Source organism: Canis lupus, chromosome 3, assembly GCF_048164855.1.
Source record: "Canis lupus baileyi chromosome 3, mCanLup2.hap1, whole genome shotgun sequence".
Classification (NCBI taxonomy): Eukaryota; Metazoa; Chordata; class Mammalia; order Carnivora; family Canidae; genus Canis; species Canis lupus.
This window is the reverse complement of record NC_132840.1, coordinates 10,127,521-10,145,505: the sequence shown is the minus strand read 5'-3', so window position 1 is coordinate 10,145,505 and position 17,985 is coordinate 10,127,521. Positions and strand designations below refer to the sequence as shown.

The following is a 17,985-nucleotide window of genomic DNA, read 5'->3' as shown; positions in this document are numbered from 1 at the left end:
ATGAGTTGGCATTCTCGGCATGGCATGGCATGGCATGAGAATGCTAACTGAAAGATTTAATTCTTCACAATTTTCTATACTTTCACAGATGAAAAAGATGAGCCTGTTCATTTTTATAATCAGAAAAAAATATGACAGATTTTTTAGTGATGAGATTTAAACAAAATGGGGAATGTTAATATAATAGTGTTAAATGAAAAACATAGGATTTGTGATTGAAAAAATGCAGTATGCTCTTACTTTGGTGAACTGTGCCTTGATAACTGAGTGAAAGTAACATATTGGTAAGAATACTCTACAGGAAGCTATTTCTGGATGGTGGATCTGGGATGTCCCTTCTAGTACTTTTCTATACTTCTCCTAAGTCATATATATATTACTTTCATAATTAAAATTTGAAGAAAGTACTTAGAAAGGAAAATGTTAGCTTACAAAAGGAACCAGGATAAGGATAAGGATGTGCACACAAAGCAGTGAAACTTACCAGCATTGCCCAATCAAATCTGAAAAGCCAAAGACATAATAAATAATAATATCATTTTTTATTAGGCTTACCAAATGAAATGACCCTTTTTTTGTAAGCAAATAATGGTTGAACATTCGCAATTTCATGTGGTTCAACCCAATATTCAAGGAACAGCACAAACTGTCTAGTTGGAAAATTAATTCTCAGACCGTATGGCTATTTTTACTTTGGTCTGTTAGTGTTGCTCAAAGAAAGTCTTAAATCTTCTAAACCAGTGATTCTCAACCTTTTTTGGCCTCAGGGCCTATTTACAATCTGAAAAGTTATTAAGGATGCCAACGAGGTTTTGTCTGGATATATGAAAGATGGAAATGAAAATGTTTTTTAAACAACTGACTCATTTAGAAATAAAATAATGCACTCATTATATGTTAACACAAATCACATATTTTCATAAAAACAATTACATGTCCCAAGCCAAAATAATTTGGTGAGAGGAGTGGCGGTGCATCACATTTTGTAAATCTCTAGCATCTAGTCTTAAGAGAAGATAGCTAGTTTCTCAGCTCTGCTTCTGAGTTCAATCTGCTGCAATATAATATGTTAATGTAGCTTCTGGAGAGCTCCAATGTACATTTGTGAGAGAATGAGTGAAAAAGATGATGTCTTTCTATTAATATGTAAATAATTTGACCTCAGAGACAACAGGAAACCCAGTGGTTCCCAGACCACACTTCGAGAACTGTTGTTCTAGAGCAACAATTCATGGCCATTTCAGGGCCATGGTTCCCCCAGGAACCATGCATGTTGTCCCTTGTCCAAGAAAGAAGCATGCACACGCATGCATGTACACACACATACACACGTTTGTGAATAACTCTGCAACTTCACCAATACCCTGATGTCTATGGACACCCAGATTAAGAATACTTCGCCTGGAAGGAAAGAAATGTTCTGACTACACATTTGCTTTTTGAAGTGCCCCAGGTCAAGACCATGACTGGTGAAGCTGCTTGATAAATACTGGCACATGACAAGAAATGAATTTTTCTCAGCAAAACTAGAGAAATATCTAAAATCGCCGAAAGACTGAATGAAATTAAATGGTAAATAGCTGTTGGATCTGGTGAGCTCTGCCCTAACACTGAATCAGCAAAATGCTTCCCTGTACAAATGGGAAGGAGTAAATGCAAACTCCATCTTTCATGTCTCTCCCGAACTTATCCTTTTCAAAGAACCTAACTGGCTGCAATTCAAAGGCATGTTGAAAAATATATAAATATATATTTGGGGGGTAAAAAAAATCCATTAAATTTTTTGATTGCATTGAGTTGCTTATCAAGGGTGTGTGAATAATGCCAGGAAAAGATACTTTTCTAAAAAATCAATAAGTTGAAAGTGCTGTTTTAGGGTTGCTATAGTTGTTGGTTGTGTTTCAGAGTTATTCCTATTGACCTGAATTCAAAAACAAGATATTGATTTATAAAGTACCTTCAGTAAATAAATGCACATTCTTTCAGCTAACCCTAATAACCTGTAGCATACAGAACAAGATTTCGACTCAGCTCAGTAGAGTTGAGCTTATAGTGTCGCAATTAATCCTTTCTAAGAGTCACGAGGCTACTCTGATGTTGAGGAACAGAGATGGCAGACATGAAAACCATGGAAAGAGGAAAGAGGTAGGAATTTGTAGGCTTCTTTTTCAGAAAGATTTTTTTTCAAATATTATTTTGGTTTCCTGAATGGTTGGGAGGCAAAGTTAACAAAAACTATAGCTCTCCAATGACTGAATGATCATGGACCCGTTATGGATCATTCAGCTTTCTTCTTGAGAATGAATAGTAAATACAAGCAGAAAGTTACCTCTTCGGTTGACTGTTGGGTCCTTTCTAGAGAAACACAAGATGAGGTCAACAGCCCTGAATTTAGATTCAAAGTCTACATCAGGGCAGTATTGTGGCTTGGTTCTGTTTTGTCGCACCCTGCCATGATTGGTCAGCCACAAATGCTGGTTGTTGGGGACCATATTGTATTAAAAAAACACAACCACCCAGTTTTCTTTAAAATAACTTTCCACCAACAGCAATTGATTTGCCCCTTGAAAAGGCAGGTAATTACCATAAATGCAAACTTAAACAAGGTGTGAGAAAGTAGAGTATCTGGGCCATTGGGCTTCTTTCTGGACTTTTCTTGAGGTTCAATGACACTTAAGGACAACAGAGCAATGAACAGAAATCAAGTAGTAGTAAATATACAAAGCAGGGTAACTTGTATTCATGATGGAGGCATTGTGCTAGGTACAAGGAAGCTGCCACATGGATAAACTACTCGGTTGTCTCTATTTACTATCCATAGAACAGGGTTTGGTAAAAGCCTACATTTAAATTTAAGTCCTAAAGAATCTTCTTTTTTAATAAACAAGTTTTCAATTATTTCTCTCAGTTATAATGATTTTGATGATTGAGATGGACTTACTCCTCCAAAGCATGTTTTTTTTTGGGCCACAAAGATTCTCCTGTAATGGTCCAGGGCAGCATTCCGTGGACTGGGCCCAACTGGAAATGGAGTGGTGGGGAAGGAGGGTGGTAAGTGGGTGGTGGGCTCTGGGCTTCACACCTGGCTTCAATCAGAGAAGCTCCATTTGGTTTGTTTTTATATATTGAGGCTGCGAGTAAGATTTTATTAGAAAAAGAATTCTGCTGCTAGAAACGATGACAATGAAAGGTTGAAAGTCACTGGTCTGGGGAAACTACATTTAGAGTGAAGTGGAACCTGTACATTCATAGTTCCTCTGTAGGATTAAGCAGATGAATCCCCTCCTTTTTAAAAACTTTTAAGTTATCCATGTTCATTATGGAAAAAAGATAGGGTAAACAGATATACGAGGTATGCATAATACCTATGTTCTTTTTTAAAAAATGAAAATGAGGTCAAACTCTATTTACTATTTTGTCACTTGATTTTCTTTTTACCATAATGTGTTATGAACATCTTTCTGAGCCAACAAATATACGTCTACATCAAACTTTATGAAATCTTAGGGAGGTTTGCATGTTAGCATATGGACTTTACACATTTTCAACAGGCCACAAGTCTGTTGAATGCCTTGTTGGGAGGCATTTGTTTGCTGCTATATATAACCCTGCTGTGAACATTCTAGATACTTGTACAGGGCAGAACGTCTAAACTCGTATGCCATGGCACACGGGTATAGTATAGTGCTAGAGGGTTCTGGTGTGGGCTATGCAGCCGCTCAGCTCACCTACCGCTCTGGCCCCAGCCCTATGCTTGGGGCGGTGAGGGGTCTCCAGTATTTACTTCAATATACTCTAAAGAAGGTCTTTTCTATGTGATCCATCACTCAAAAATTTTTGGAAAGTGCTGTTACAGAGTGGGAGTGACAAATATGGCTAGCCCGGGCTAGCCAAACCAGCTGGCTTAGAACCCCATTGCTACCACTTACCAGCTGGGGGATTTTAGGGAAGTGAGTTTCTTTTTGTGTCCCTTTTTGTGTCACGTTCGTTCCTCACCTTCTTACGTGGAGGTAATAATAATACCCAGGTCATAGTTATTGTGTTGTTGAAGTTAGTAAATGTAAACACTTAAAACAATGTCAAACACATGGGAAGCAATATAAATGTTAATTATTGTAATCGTATATACACCTGCGCACTTTCTGACTGCTTCATATCTGGGATGGCTTCTGATCTGAAGGACAGAACATTACTCTTAATGTCTGGAAGCTCCAGTGTCTCTGTATCATATAGGACATAGCTTCCCAAACTGTGTCGAGAAAATGATTCATTTTGCCCTCAAGATGGTATGGCAAGGCCTGAGGGATCAGAGTCCCTGGGCCGATAGCAACCAGCCTTTGATTATTCCAGTCAGCCAAACAAATAGAATCATTTTCGTTGTGTGCAAAGAGTTGAGAAAGGTTGGGAAGCGTGACCATGAGCCTTGTCTTTATTTCAGAATTCACTCTGAGACACCCACCCTTTGCAAATTTTGCTTTCTCCCTCTTCTCCCTCCACTGGAAGCACCAATTATTTGGCAAACAATCGCGCATATCCAGGCTCTTAGCCTGACCTGTGTGTGCAAGGAGAAAGAGATCAGTTTTCAATAGTAGTTTGCTGATGTAACTTCGATAGCATATTGCAATATAATATGATAATTACCACTTTTTAGAGAAAGAAAAACAAGTTAATAATCCTTTACCTACATATCATGTGACTCTTTTGTTTTCTAATACTTGGCTAGGCCCTGCAGCCTGGGGAAACTCAAGGGGTGAACGTGTGATGGTGAGAATCGTGTACTGCTAAAACCTGAAGATATATTTCAAACATTGGTGACATTTTTGTGAGCTTTTTCTCTGTCTTTAATTTTAGTTGCTATTTCTCCTAGTCTTTAGGTTTCAAAGTTGATAGTCTCCTCCTTAATGGGCCTGGGTCCCATTTTTGCTCTAGTTGAGCACAGATACATGTATCAAATTCTGGCTGAGAATCAGCTGTCTTCTCAGTTTTCAGAAGATGGCTCTCCTATTCCTTCCATAAGCTCCTTTAGTCTTTGTTCTTTGGTCCAATCTGCAAACCATCTGCACCCTTTATTATTAAGAACATATTTACTGAGATTTCACAACTGTTTAATAGATATGTATCTTATTACATGTTTGATACACCTCATTAAACATACGATTCAATTGGTATTTATTTAACATTCAGTAAACACTGAGACCCCGCAGCCTAGATGTGAGCAGGGGCAGGGGGAGGACCCCAGCTCAGTATCAATGCCTCCTTTGTCCTGTAGGAGCTGCTCCTGCTGCGGTCTGCTCCTTCATCTTTAACCCTTCAACACTCCAGCCCAAATGGGCTTGGGCAAAGGATCAAAGCCAGGATGGAAGCCTAAACTATAGCTTACAGCTCAAGCTACCATGGGGGCTACCAGTCTGGAGAGAGTCCATGTTCCTCCGTGCCATCTCAGCAACCATGCTGAGTGTGAGCTATGAGGCATCTGGTCTTTCCAGATCCATAAGTGTGACTGTGATTTTTTTTTTTAAGTGACTTATGGTGGGGCCATCGATACAACTCAACAGGAGGAAGATGCCAAAAACCTCCCAGCTGCTCTCCCAAAGTAGACTGGAGGCAGACCAGATGTCTTCTGAGCCTACCAGGCTGCTCTGTCCTTCACTCACCTAAACCTCCAAGACCCTTGGTTAACAGCACAGATTTCTTCTTACACACCCCAACTCTTTGAGTTCACTTCTCATACGCTCAGCATTCCTTCGTTGTTTCAGGAAGATAATGATACGCCCGAGTACTGCATAGGGGGCGGCCAGAGACAGAAAATGCCACCAAACACAGGAGCTTTTCTTTCAATGGAACTTTTCTGGCATGAATTTCTCCACCCTGCCAGCTCCACTTTCTCCTAAAGCAGCGCTTTAGAGAAACATTACTCCATTTAAACATTTGAGGCTTTTTTTTTTTTTTTCTGGGTTTCCAGGACTCAAACATGAAGAAATGCAAAGAAGCCACAGCAACTCCTCTGTGAGAAAAGTTTTCCTTTAAGGAGGCCACATGTCTTAACCAAATAACTGATACCAAACTGTGGGATTGAAATGCTTTCTGTGAGGGGGGCAGGAGGCAATTTAGTTCTTAGTTCTTTGCCATAAATAACGGATTAAAAAGCTTAGCTGATGCTATAAATTAAAAATGTGAAACTAATTATACCAGTCCCATAAAAGCGAAACAATCAATTCATAACCCAAGTATGCAATGTGACAGCATCTATTGGGTATGACAGCTCAGGAGAAGCAGAGGGGACCAGTAATCCTACAAGAGTCTGTCCTCCAGTCCAGAACCACAGGCCCACTTCCATGCTGCCGAGCAAAACAGTAGTAGCTCTGTTGTTCTCTCTACCCATTTTTCATGACAACAGCCTCATCCTTCTCTTTCCTTTCTCCACCCCTTCCATGCAGGCCCATTACTCAAAAGAAAGGCTTACCCGTACCAACAAGCACAGCTGCAGTTTTGCCAATTCAAACCAGATGGATCTGGAAGGCAGCTGCTGCCAAGACTATAATTCAACCGGGAATTCCTAAATGTTTCAACCAACCATTTAATAATGTTCTAGCTAGCGTTTTCTCCCTGTTCTAAATATATGGGTGAGGCCAACTTGGTTGGACTCTGTAGTTTCAGAAAAGTTCTCTGTGTCACTCAGTGAATTGCTTCCGTCTGTTTTACATGGACCATACTCAACATATCATAAGCTGCCGATGGTTCTCCACCCCCCGCTTGTCCTCCTCCTGGTACGGTGGAGGGAATCGCTGTTTGCGGTGCTTCCTGACCTCTGGGTATTAGAACTGCATGGCTATACCCTTTGCTTTGTGACTGTGCAGTTCCTCCCGCTACAAGTGGACTATGTTTCCTCATTGAATTGCTGTGCGAATCAACCGTGTGATTCCATTTGGCTAATGGGGTGTGTGAGCATGCTCGCTCTGGATTGAGGCTCAAGAGGTACTGCATCCTTCTGTTCTTGCTCTTATGCTCTGGTTATCTGTATAAGAATAATAAGCACTGGATAACAAGCGGTCTAATAAGAATGACAAGAAACTTGGAGCTGACTTGAGCCTATCGCACAGGCTGGAGCCAAGCTCAGCTGATCAGACAAGCAGAGCAGAGCCACAGCCAGCTTAGGCAAGGGAAAAATAAATGTTTGCTGTTTCAAGATGCCATGTTTTCGGAAGGTTTGTTACATAGCAGTGTTGTGGTGATGGCTGACTGGTACAATTGCCACCTGAATTATCTTTCTGAGACCATCATGTGATTGTATTAGTCCCTGGCTTCATGGCTCCTTGCTGCTCATAGGACAAGTCCAAATTCTCTACCACGGCACTCAATGCCTCTTTCAGTCCATTTCTACCCTGAGTGTCAGTCTCTCTGCAAAACCTTCCCGACCTGATTGGTTCCCCTCCTTTGGGGTTTCTATAGCACTTCTGCTATCTGCTACAACACTTCTTATCCTACTGGATATCACTAGTATTGTATCTATCTTCCTGGGAAGACTGAACTCCAGAGTCAAGTCAAGAGTCAGTCCATTCACCTTTGAAGTGTCAGCACCAGCCTATCGTAAACAAATTGAATTTACTTCATAATGATTATAACCTGCTGGTTTTCATTGGGAACATCAATAAGACCATTTGCTTACAGACTCAAATGTTGTCTGAACATTTTTAAGAAAGTAACTTAGATCCCCCAATTTCCCAGTTCAGGAATCTAGGTTTACACAATGATCTGGGCTTCCGTAGGAGACAGACAGTGGTGCAAATACCATTGAAGGTCATGAAGATATGTTCTGAAAGCAAGGCCATGGCCCACTTAAGTTCTCCCTTGGGCTTTCAGCCTGATCCTTGCTCTAATGTTGACCCATGGCCACTGCCCAAATAGAGGGAGCTGAAAGCAGGCCGGAGTTTGATTTTCCCAGTTGATTTGGTCACAGTTTTGCCCGTAATAATGTTGCTATTTTCCTTGGACTGACTGTTGCAGACGAGTCAGATGGAACAGGGCTGTAGCCCTGGGATAGATCGATGCTATCGATCCTCAAGGCTCTGTGTCATTTCCAGGGGATTTGCTAAAGAAGCTACTTATGTTCCTTTTTCATTTTCACCAACTCATTACCAGCTGCTGCTGCCTTCATACATCTCAGCAACACCTGGAGGAGTGGAACATGACCATCCAGCTGGGGTTCGGACACCTTGCTTCAAAATTAAACACAAGACAACGTGCAGCCCACCAAAACCTGAGCCACATGAGGAAGTCAGGTCACACTGGCCCACAGGGGTTTGGTATTTTTTGTTTTGTTTTAAAAAGGGCAGCCTGGCCCTACACTAAGCAATTGATCCCCTGGCTTAACTTTTAAATTAAGACCATTGTAAATTTGGGAACTTGAGAGGACATAGAGAGGACACCCATAATACTTTGCAAATGTCAAGTGCCTCTCGATGTTGGTTACTTTTCAAAGGTAGCTAGGTTACAATGTACCGTGGTAATGAAAAAACCCTGTCAGGCCCACTCTACAGGGTTTTAGTCAATATACATAATATTATTGGGCTTTGCAAGGATTAAAGGTTGTTTCTCTCACAGCCTCACAATAGGGCTATTTTTTTCAACTGAAGGCACAAAAGAAACCCCCCTGTTTACAGAGGAGCCCAGGACATTTTGGGGCCCCAAGGCAGTTCTGACATCCCTTTGTGTACTTCCCCCTGCTGGTGGCTTTGTACTTAACCTAAAAAAAAAAAAAATCCAATTTCTTTTAACCTATAGACGCCAAGACTAAAAAAAAAAAAAAAAAAAAAAAGAAAAAAAAAAGGACTAAGGAAAAATTGATTGGTGATTTATATTTATATTATGAGATTTATATTGTCCATGAGCCTTTTCTAGAGTACAGAAGTTATGGTTTCCTTCAGTTTGATTCTAAGAGGGAAAGCTTTTATGTCACTCCATCCTTCCCCTGCCCCTCCCCCCCAACCCTCACATCTCCTCAGTTAAGCCATATTTAGTGTAGCTTTGGAATCACTCATCTTGCAGTATGGGGTACCCAGAATGGAGCATAATACAGTATGGTCTTACCTAGAGTTATACATATTAGGAGGCTAGAGATAGCATTATGGGAAAATTCTATAATGTTTCATAACCATGCACAAATAAGAAAAAGGAAACTACTCAGTATTGTTTGGTCTACACAATGAAAAGGAATTCTAATCTGAAAAACCTCATGATAGAGAAGTAGTGATTAACCTGTCCAGTGAAATTTTATGGGTGAGGATTATGGAAAATAATCCTGAGCTGGCTCTAGGGAATGACCAACTAATTCTTGTAAGCATCTTTACAGTGTTCTATTGTGGTAAACACACATAACATAAAAGTTACCATCTTAACCATCCTAAAGTGCACAATGGAGCAGCATTAGGTCACTCACAAGGTTGTACAACCATTCATCACTACTCTCTAGCTCCAGAACTTTTTCGTCATTCCTGTACCTATTAGCAGTCTCTTCCCATTTCCTCTTCCCCCTCCCTCCTGGCAACTGCAAGTCTGCTTTATGTATTTATGGGTTTGCCTTTTCTGGCTATTTCATAAAAAATGGCATCACATAATATGTGGTCTTTTTGGTCTGGCTTGTTGTACTAAACATAACAATGTCTTCAAAGTTGCATCCATGTTGTGGCATTTGTCGTATTCCATTCTTTTTTATAACTGAATAATACTTCATTGCATGGATATACTACCTTTTGTTTATGTATTCATCTGTTGATGGACATTTGGGTTCTTGGACCTGACTTGAGTCTCTCTCTCTCTTTTTAAAAGATTTACTTATTCATTTTAGAGAAAGAGAGTGAGAGTGAGCATGAGCAGGAGGGGCAGAAGGAGAGGAAGAGGGAATCTCAAGCAGACTCTGTGCTGAGCATGGAGCCTAATGCAGGGCTTGACTGCATGACCCTGAGATCATGACCTGAGCTGAAATCGAGAATCTGATGCTTCTCTGACTGTGCCATCCAGGTGCCCCTTAGTTTATTTTCATTATAACAGAAATTCATATAAACAATATGCAGCTCAAATGTTGTTGTTGTTGCAGTTTTTAATGGTCATGTTATTCAGCATGTTTTACTCCTAGTAGACTGTCAACAGGTACTGTACAAGAGACACTCAATAAAATTGCTTGATAAGTTCATGTCTTTGCCTCTAAGGGCTGTGTTTGGGTGACTTGAAATGATGAAAGAATTATATGGAATAATTAGGGAATAATGTAGGTGATCCATGAATAAGTCATACTATGGAACCAAAAGGGAGTTAAGCCTTGGGGAAATCTGTTGACTGGGACACAATAGGTATCCAAGATGTGCCCAGTTGACAGCTAAGGCCCTTTTGGGCCTGTGAGGTCATTTGTCTGAGGGATATTACAATTTTCTATCACTGTTTCAAAAAATGGTTAGTGATAAGAAACATGAAATGAAGGGAATGGCCCATAGGACAGAGAGTAGGGAGTGCTGTGATGGCTGCTTCTGGACTGGTCCTATACAGGAGTCGAGGTTGGTGAGAGCTTGAAGGCTATTTTCTCCAGTTAGCCGGGTCCAAGGAAAATACATTTGAGGGAAAGCTAGGTGAAATGTAAATCATTAAAAAAAAGGAGTGGGCTTTACTGACAAGCAAATCTGAGAGGTGAAGTCTGCTAGGTTCAAGGAAGTTAAACAGGTCTTGGTATACAGGTCTTTGCAGAGCCTTTTAATATAACCATGTGCATCCTGAACCTCCAAGAGGCCAGATACACTATATGGTATTTTATGAAATTCTTTGACTGTGGAATCTCTCATTGCTGCTATTTATTGTATAGTGTTTGTGCTACACAAAGGTATCTACCTGCTGGAGCTGTTGGGAGCTGAAATGTATGTTTGCCACATAAAGGGACTGTGCAGCTGTGTTTACCCAGGGGGGTTTGGTTTTGTTTGTTTGTCTGTCTTCTAAGGATGGTCTCCATCTTCTAATTTTCATAAGATGCTCTGTAGGTAACAAGATCCCTATACCCTTTTTGGTGGAATACTGTGAATGGATGTGTTTGTGTGTGAGAAGGAGGATGTGTGTATGGAACAAGAATGTTCTAGGGAATTGCTGGGCATATCCTAATGGATACAACAAGGCTGTAGTCCAGAAGCACTGTTCCAACAGCAATGTAATTACTATAGACCAGATGTTTGTGTCTCTCCCAAATTTATATGTTGAAACCTAATCCCCAATGTGATGGTAGGAGATCCTTTGTAAGGTGTTAGGTCAGGAGAGTAGAATCCTCCTGAGTGGGATTAGCGCCCTTATAAAAGACATCTCAGAGTGAGGACACAGTGAGAAAGGACCATCTCTGAACCAGGAGGCGGGCCCCAACCAGATGCTGAATCTACTGATGCCTTGATCCTAGACTTCCCAGCCTCTAGAACTATGAAAAATAAGTCACTCAGTCTATGGTACTTTTGTTACAGCCACCCCAATGGACTAATACAGGAATGCAAAGGTTGATCCCTCGGGCCACTGTACCTTGGAATTCATTAGGGACCAAGGAAGCAGAGCAGAACCCCATTGTTGTAATTGAGCCACCTTATCTGAGGTCCTGGACATGCCTTCAATCTGACTTTCCTAGAAGATTGAGCTTGAGGCTAAGCTTTCCTTCTTGGTCAGGATATGGGGCCTTAGGGAGTCCAGGATGAGGGTCTGGGAGACTAGAGGCAGGGAAAGAGCTGACTGAATGCTATAGGATGAGGTATACACTAAAAACCCAAGACCACAGAGAGAGATGGGATGACATCACCTCAGTGTAATGGACGGGCCAGGAAGTCTTTAGGGAGATGCTGAGCTGGGCACTGAACTGGACACATTAATTCTCACCTCTGTGCTTCCTCCACTCAGAGGTCACTGATGTTCCAAATGAAAAGAATATCGGAACACTAAGGGATTATGAGATTCCTTCTGAATCAACTCAGAATGATTAAATTATTTTTGATATTGCCTAGTTTCGTTGTATTTATATTTGAATTCTCTGAAAACTGGTACTCCATGTGGGATACTTCTGAGAAGATCTGACTAATCACAACATCCCAACCCATGGCCATAATCATAATGGAAAACAGGGTTTACTAGATAAACATGCTTCTAGGATTACAAAATTGGTGGCATTAAAGCCAAATGCCTCATAAATAAAAGTAATTCTGTATGTCAGGTTGCTATCTGTGTCTTGTCTTATAATTTATAACTATATATCTGTATCTGTGATTTTTTTTCACATAAAAGATATGTGATCATCATAAACAATTTGGAAAAAAAGAAGAAAATAAAAACCCCTGAAATACTTTTATTCATGGTTACAATCTTGATGTCTATATTTTATGCACTTTTATATGTAAGTATTTATTTTCTTTTTACAGATTGTTCACATATGAGTATACATTTTATACATTTTACTTTTGGGTTGCACTTTTATAGATTGAAAAATAAAATTGGGATCTCTTATCTATGCTATTTTTTTAACTTAAAAAAATTACTTTATGTATTGTATATACTTTCCAGGTCTTTAAATATCACTTCACAACATGGCTGTCCAGTATATGATGGTATGGACAGACTAAATTGTATTTGATAGAACCCCTATTTTTGGATTTTCAGGTTATTTAAAAATTTTCTCTATTATATGAAACTCAGTGATGAACCTTCTTCTCCCCCATGTCTGATTGTCTCCCAGAAACCTCTCACATCTTTTTCTTATGCTCCTCAACACTGAACACTCTGAAGTCATCACTGATGGCTATAATTATTTTCTATAGATGAACAAGATACTTACTAGGTGTGAATAATCTCTCCTCATAGGAGTGTCATACACTAAGATTGACAATACAAAAAGGCATATTGAAAATACAGGGCTTTAAAGTATTACTTTCTCTTACAATGTAAGAAAATGCAAAATAAAAGGTGGGTTTAGCAGCACAACATGTATACAAAATGCCCAGAAATTTTTCTTGTTCAAATCAGCCACATATTGAGCTTTGAGGTCGCTTCTCTGTGGTTGTATCAATTTTCTTGAACATGGAAATTTCCAAGGACAGAGTCATGGAGAGCAGGTCGACCTCACCTAAGCAAGACAAGTCAACTCAAATAAGTAATATTCCTCAAGTGTTGTTTCTAAGTGCCTTGCATTGTATCTCTAGGTGTGGCCTGTGAAGGAAGAAGAGCTTTTGTAGAACTGTGGCCAACAGAGTCTTGTTTATAAGAAAAAGGACTCCATGTTGGCAGACTCATGAAAGGCTGTACCAACCACCTAGAATTTTTTGCTAACGAGAAGTCTCTTGGGTATCTTTAAGTGCAAGCCAGTGAGTGCAAGCCCAAATATTTCAATCAAACGGATATAGATAGTAAGGCACAGAAAATAGGCACAAAAATCAGGAAGATGATTGCTTCACATGAATACAGACTACCTATGACGTCCAGAGCCTTCAGCTGGAGAAGTCTGAATGGTGGAGGGGCTGAACTGTACAATACTTGAACTTGGAGGTTTCTCTTCAAGCTTACGCTAGCTCTTCTAAACTTCAGTCGTTTGACTGTCACCTTCATGATTCTGTCCTATTCCTGTATCACCTTCACTGTGTCTTCACGCTTTTCTTTCAAAAGACTCACAATTCTACTTAAGTGGACTTAGCCTCATCCTGAGACACCATCCATGAAAACATGAGATTGTGTAGTTATATTTTTATTATGCATAAATGTTAATTTTTTGACATATTGTTAGTGTTCTTCCAAACATGGCCTTTCATCCCTCAGGTATGCATTCCACACTTGAAGAAGTACTGGTGTAAGGAAAGCCCTTTTCGGACAGATACAGAAAATATGACTATTTACAATAGAGAGCAAACATTTGAGATCTGTTCTTCTGAATATCCTCATAGGGTATAAATGAAGCCGGGTGTAAGGAGATTTGAATATATGACTGGAGGTCAGAGTCACAACAAGCTGTTCAATTATGGGTATAAAGATACTAACTCGGCTCCCTGATGTCAGGTGGACCATTAACATTGTGTTATACAATACATTGTATGATCCTAGCAGAGATTGACTACTGGCCCATGTGGTCTGTGATCTGACCCAACATTGTATTCTTTATCTCTGGGCTCACCTTTCTGTTTATGGGATAGAAACTCCTGAAGCAACACCCACTTTGCTGACTACTTGGACTGGCAGTCATTCTCCATTCCCTGGGCAAGCCCCACTGACAGATGCCCACAGTACCCCATGGCATCCCAGAGAATAATCTACCCCCTGATGCACCTGAGTAGTCCTTCACCAGCTGAGTTGTACCCTTCTTAAGAGTCAGTTGTGTTTGTCCCCAGCCTTTTTTATTAAAGTCATTCTTGCTAATGAAATTCATAATTAAATAAAATATAAGCCAGAGATATATGGATGCAAGAAGAGTTGTTTCTCTGATGGCTAAGCTAACTCTATGAAAACGCTCAGGTAAGTCACTGACAACTGCCATATAGGTAGGACAAATGTAATGGAAGGATTCTTCACTCTGATGGCCTCTTGAATGCCTTAAATTCTCCCTTCACTTCAAAGACTAGAAACTGTAGACAAGCAATAGCACAGTGGTTTATGCAAAAAAGATGTATGTGGTTTACATTTAAAATGCTTAAAGTACATGTTACATGCACATATAATCTGCCTACTTTAGCCAACTTTTACAATTTACAAGCCAACTACTGGTTCTTTAGAGCCTTACCTATAGGTGAACATGACAGTCATTTTCACAGCTGAGCCTGAAATACTGTTTGGGTCGTATGTGTCCTGGCCTTGGCCTGTCTCATAAGATGTGAGCTCCTCAAGGACAGGGCTTCTATCTTAGCCATCTGTGCTGATTACATGGAGCTAAGGCCTTGTAGCTGCTGATCAATATTCTTCGAATTGAGCCAAAACGTCTTTGTTCTCATTAATTTGAATTCCTTCAAGTTGACCATACTTCCCCACCCTGATCCAGAGTCATTTTTCCCAATGGCCACATAACTCAGCATGTCTGGGATAAAGAAATGCCTGTCACTGTGCTGTCTACTCTGCCAGGATTGGCTAGTAAGAGGAAAAGCAGAGGAGGGGACTTCTGGCGGCCTTAGCATGACTGAGGTATGGCTTGGCCAATTAAGTACTTCATACCAAAATATTCCACGAATGCTATAGGATGGAGAAGTAATTCATCACATATATTTAAAGTTGAATTTACTGATATTTTATGGTATTGGATATTATTTCTATTAACATTTTATGCTGAAATTACAGAATGATTCGTGAGTACTGAATTTTTGATTGCTTTTACACTTTCTGGGACACTATTAAACTTGATTTACGTTAATAGCACTGTAAGAAGATATTAACAATGAAATTTCCAAAAGCACTTAGCATCTCATAATTGGAGTTAAATGACAAAAAAAATGAAGGGATAATAAAGTAAAGAGAAAAAAGGAGAGAGAAAGTTTTGACAATATTCTTTTTAACCTGTGGTTCTTAATAAGATTTTTGCAGGAATTGTTTTAGGTTAGGAAAGAATCAAATCTCCGATCAAGACAGATGACACTGATTTATTAGAAGAGTTTTATAATACAGAATAAAGACCTGGCTCCAGGTAGAGAGTACAGAATTTACTACTTCTAAGAGAGGAAAATTTCCTGATTTCCAGAATAGGGAAGAAACTTCAATTACCACCTTTTTCTTCTTTCTGTCCACGGTGACTAGGAGATAATCTGTTTTTTTTTTTTTTTTTTTTTAAAGGAACTGATTTAGTCATAACTGCTGGATTACAGAGAGGCAGACAATAAAGGTAAAGACATCAGAGTTAGAACAATGACAATTACTATAACAAATTTGTTGAGCCCTTATTACACATAGGTTCTGTGCTAAGCAATTTATACATATTATCTCATTTAACCTCCTCAGCCTCCCTATGCATTAGATAATATCATTGTCTCCACTTCACAGCTAAGGAGAGATTCAGAGAAGTTGAATGACTCTAGCAAAGCAACAACACTAGGATTTGAACCCAGGCAGTTTGGCGCCGGAGTAGGTCCTGGCTGGCTTGAGCATAACTAAGTTAAAAGTGATCTGGTGAACATCAAAGCCACATCATGCGTAGCTTTTGTTAGTGCTGGGTGTTTTTGCCTTCATGGGCTCTTTCCTACCTAAACAATTATTCAAACTTCTATTTTATGACTGCACTGACATTAAGATAAATATATTAACAGTAGATATTAAAGCATTTTCTTTGAGTGGGGTGCCTGGCTGGCTCAGTCAGTAGAGCATGTGACTCTTGATCTCAGGGTTTTGAGTTCCAGCCCCAGGTTGGGTATAGAGATTACTTAAAAATAAAAAACTTGGAAAGAGTCCATCTTCTCTGACCAAAACCTTTACCATTTTAATGACTTTAGAAGAAATTAAGACATTTCTGTGGGCCCCTAAAAGTGTTGTGGGCCTTAGGTGCTGTGTCTCCTGAGCCTCAAGAAGAAGTTGGCCCTGGTTAGCCTGGCAAAAAAATCAAGACTTGAACATGGAAGCATGTAACTTCATTTCTGATTACAATGGGATCCAGCAAGCTATGGTGATGGGACATATGGAAGTAACATGATAAGAAGAATGAAGTGATTTCCATCCGCCTCGGTTTTTTGGAGGATACATGGCTCAGGTCCTTGTCTGCTCTTTGAGAAGTGTAACTCCAGAACCACTGAGGTCTCTATTGGATTTATCCTAAAGAATACACTTAAATTTAGTTAAACACACACAGGCAGACAAACAGCCAAACTTGGATCCTTAATTTATAATACTGGCTACAAATTAACAGAATATTAGAGATGGCTAGTGCCAAAGACAATAACATTGACTACTCTTCGGATTCTGACCCAGGCTGTTTGGGAAGTGATTCCCTGCAAACACAGAGAAAAGTCCACCAAATGCCTTAGTCCTCACTCACAGCAACAAATGGCAGTTTCTGCCCCAAACAGAAATGAGATTCATCCATTAACATTTTTCGCCAACCCAATAATGCTTCACTGACCCATTTTCTTGGATGCTAACAAACTAGGGGTCATTCTGAGAAGACGCTGAATCTCCAGTTTTGGTCCAGACCTGACTGCCTTCTGAATAAAAGTAATAAGGAAGAAAAATCTATTTTTACTTCCCAAATTGCTGCTCGGACCGCCAACCTGGATACAAGGTAAGTCCAAGCAAGTATGACCACATTACCACGTTAGGGTTTAGTGTCTGCTTTGCTTTATGATAAAAAATAATCCCAAGTTAACTCTGGTTGAATTGGGTCACTTGCATGAAGTTTTCTCAGTGGTAGACACAACATCCTGAATGAGATTTATGTGTAAGACATTATCTGAAATTTCCCTCTTTTAAAGCCATGGTTTAAGAGGGAGTAGAAATGCATACTTCTATTAAGCAAAGAAAATATCCCAGGAATTCAAGATAAAATATTTTCCTTGCAGTTTTTAACTCATTTAAAATCATGCGATTTTACTGACTTCTTTAATTTATAAGACTCTTAAGCCAGAGAACAGATAACGAAGTGTAAAGCATTTATAGACTTCATTAGGAAATTGGGCAGTATTTACCTTAAAAATGATTGAGAATGTGAATCTGGGATTCTGTTAAGATCATAGCCAACAAAAGGCACAAAGTAAAAGGTAACCGATAAGCAAATGATAGATGATTGAATGGATAGATACATGAATAGATTAATGAATAGATAGAAAAACAGATGGATAATACAGATGAATGAATTAATAGAGACACAAAGGATAGGCAAGTAGATGACAGATAATAGAAAGATATTCATAGATCAATACCTGGTTAGAAAATGGATAGCTAGACGCACACGGATGAACAGATGACTGGGAAGCAGAATAAAGAGTTGATATATAAATGAATATAGTTAGATGAATGGAGAGATAGATG

The 17,985-nt window shown here is 39.6% G+C and overlaps 1 protein-coding gene across 29 annotated transcripts in view; it reads right to left on the bottom strand.

The window, feature by feature from the left end:
• ZFHX3 (zinc finger homeobox 3) overlaps positions 1-17,985 on the bottom strand; it is a 524,735-nt gene that overhangs the window by 366,810 nt on the left and 139,940 nt on the right. For 5 of the 29 annotated variants that reach the window (XM_072817128.1, XM_072817136.1, XM_072817120.1 and 2 more), the window contains one exon: positions 4,460-4,552. The exons of the other annotated variants lie outside the window; for them this stretch is intronic. The gene's annotated coding sequence lies outside the window, so the exon portion shown is untranslated. The remainder of the gene's footprint in view (positions 1-4,459; positions 4,553-17,985) is intronic. 29 annotated transcript variants of the gene reach the window in all.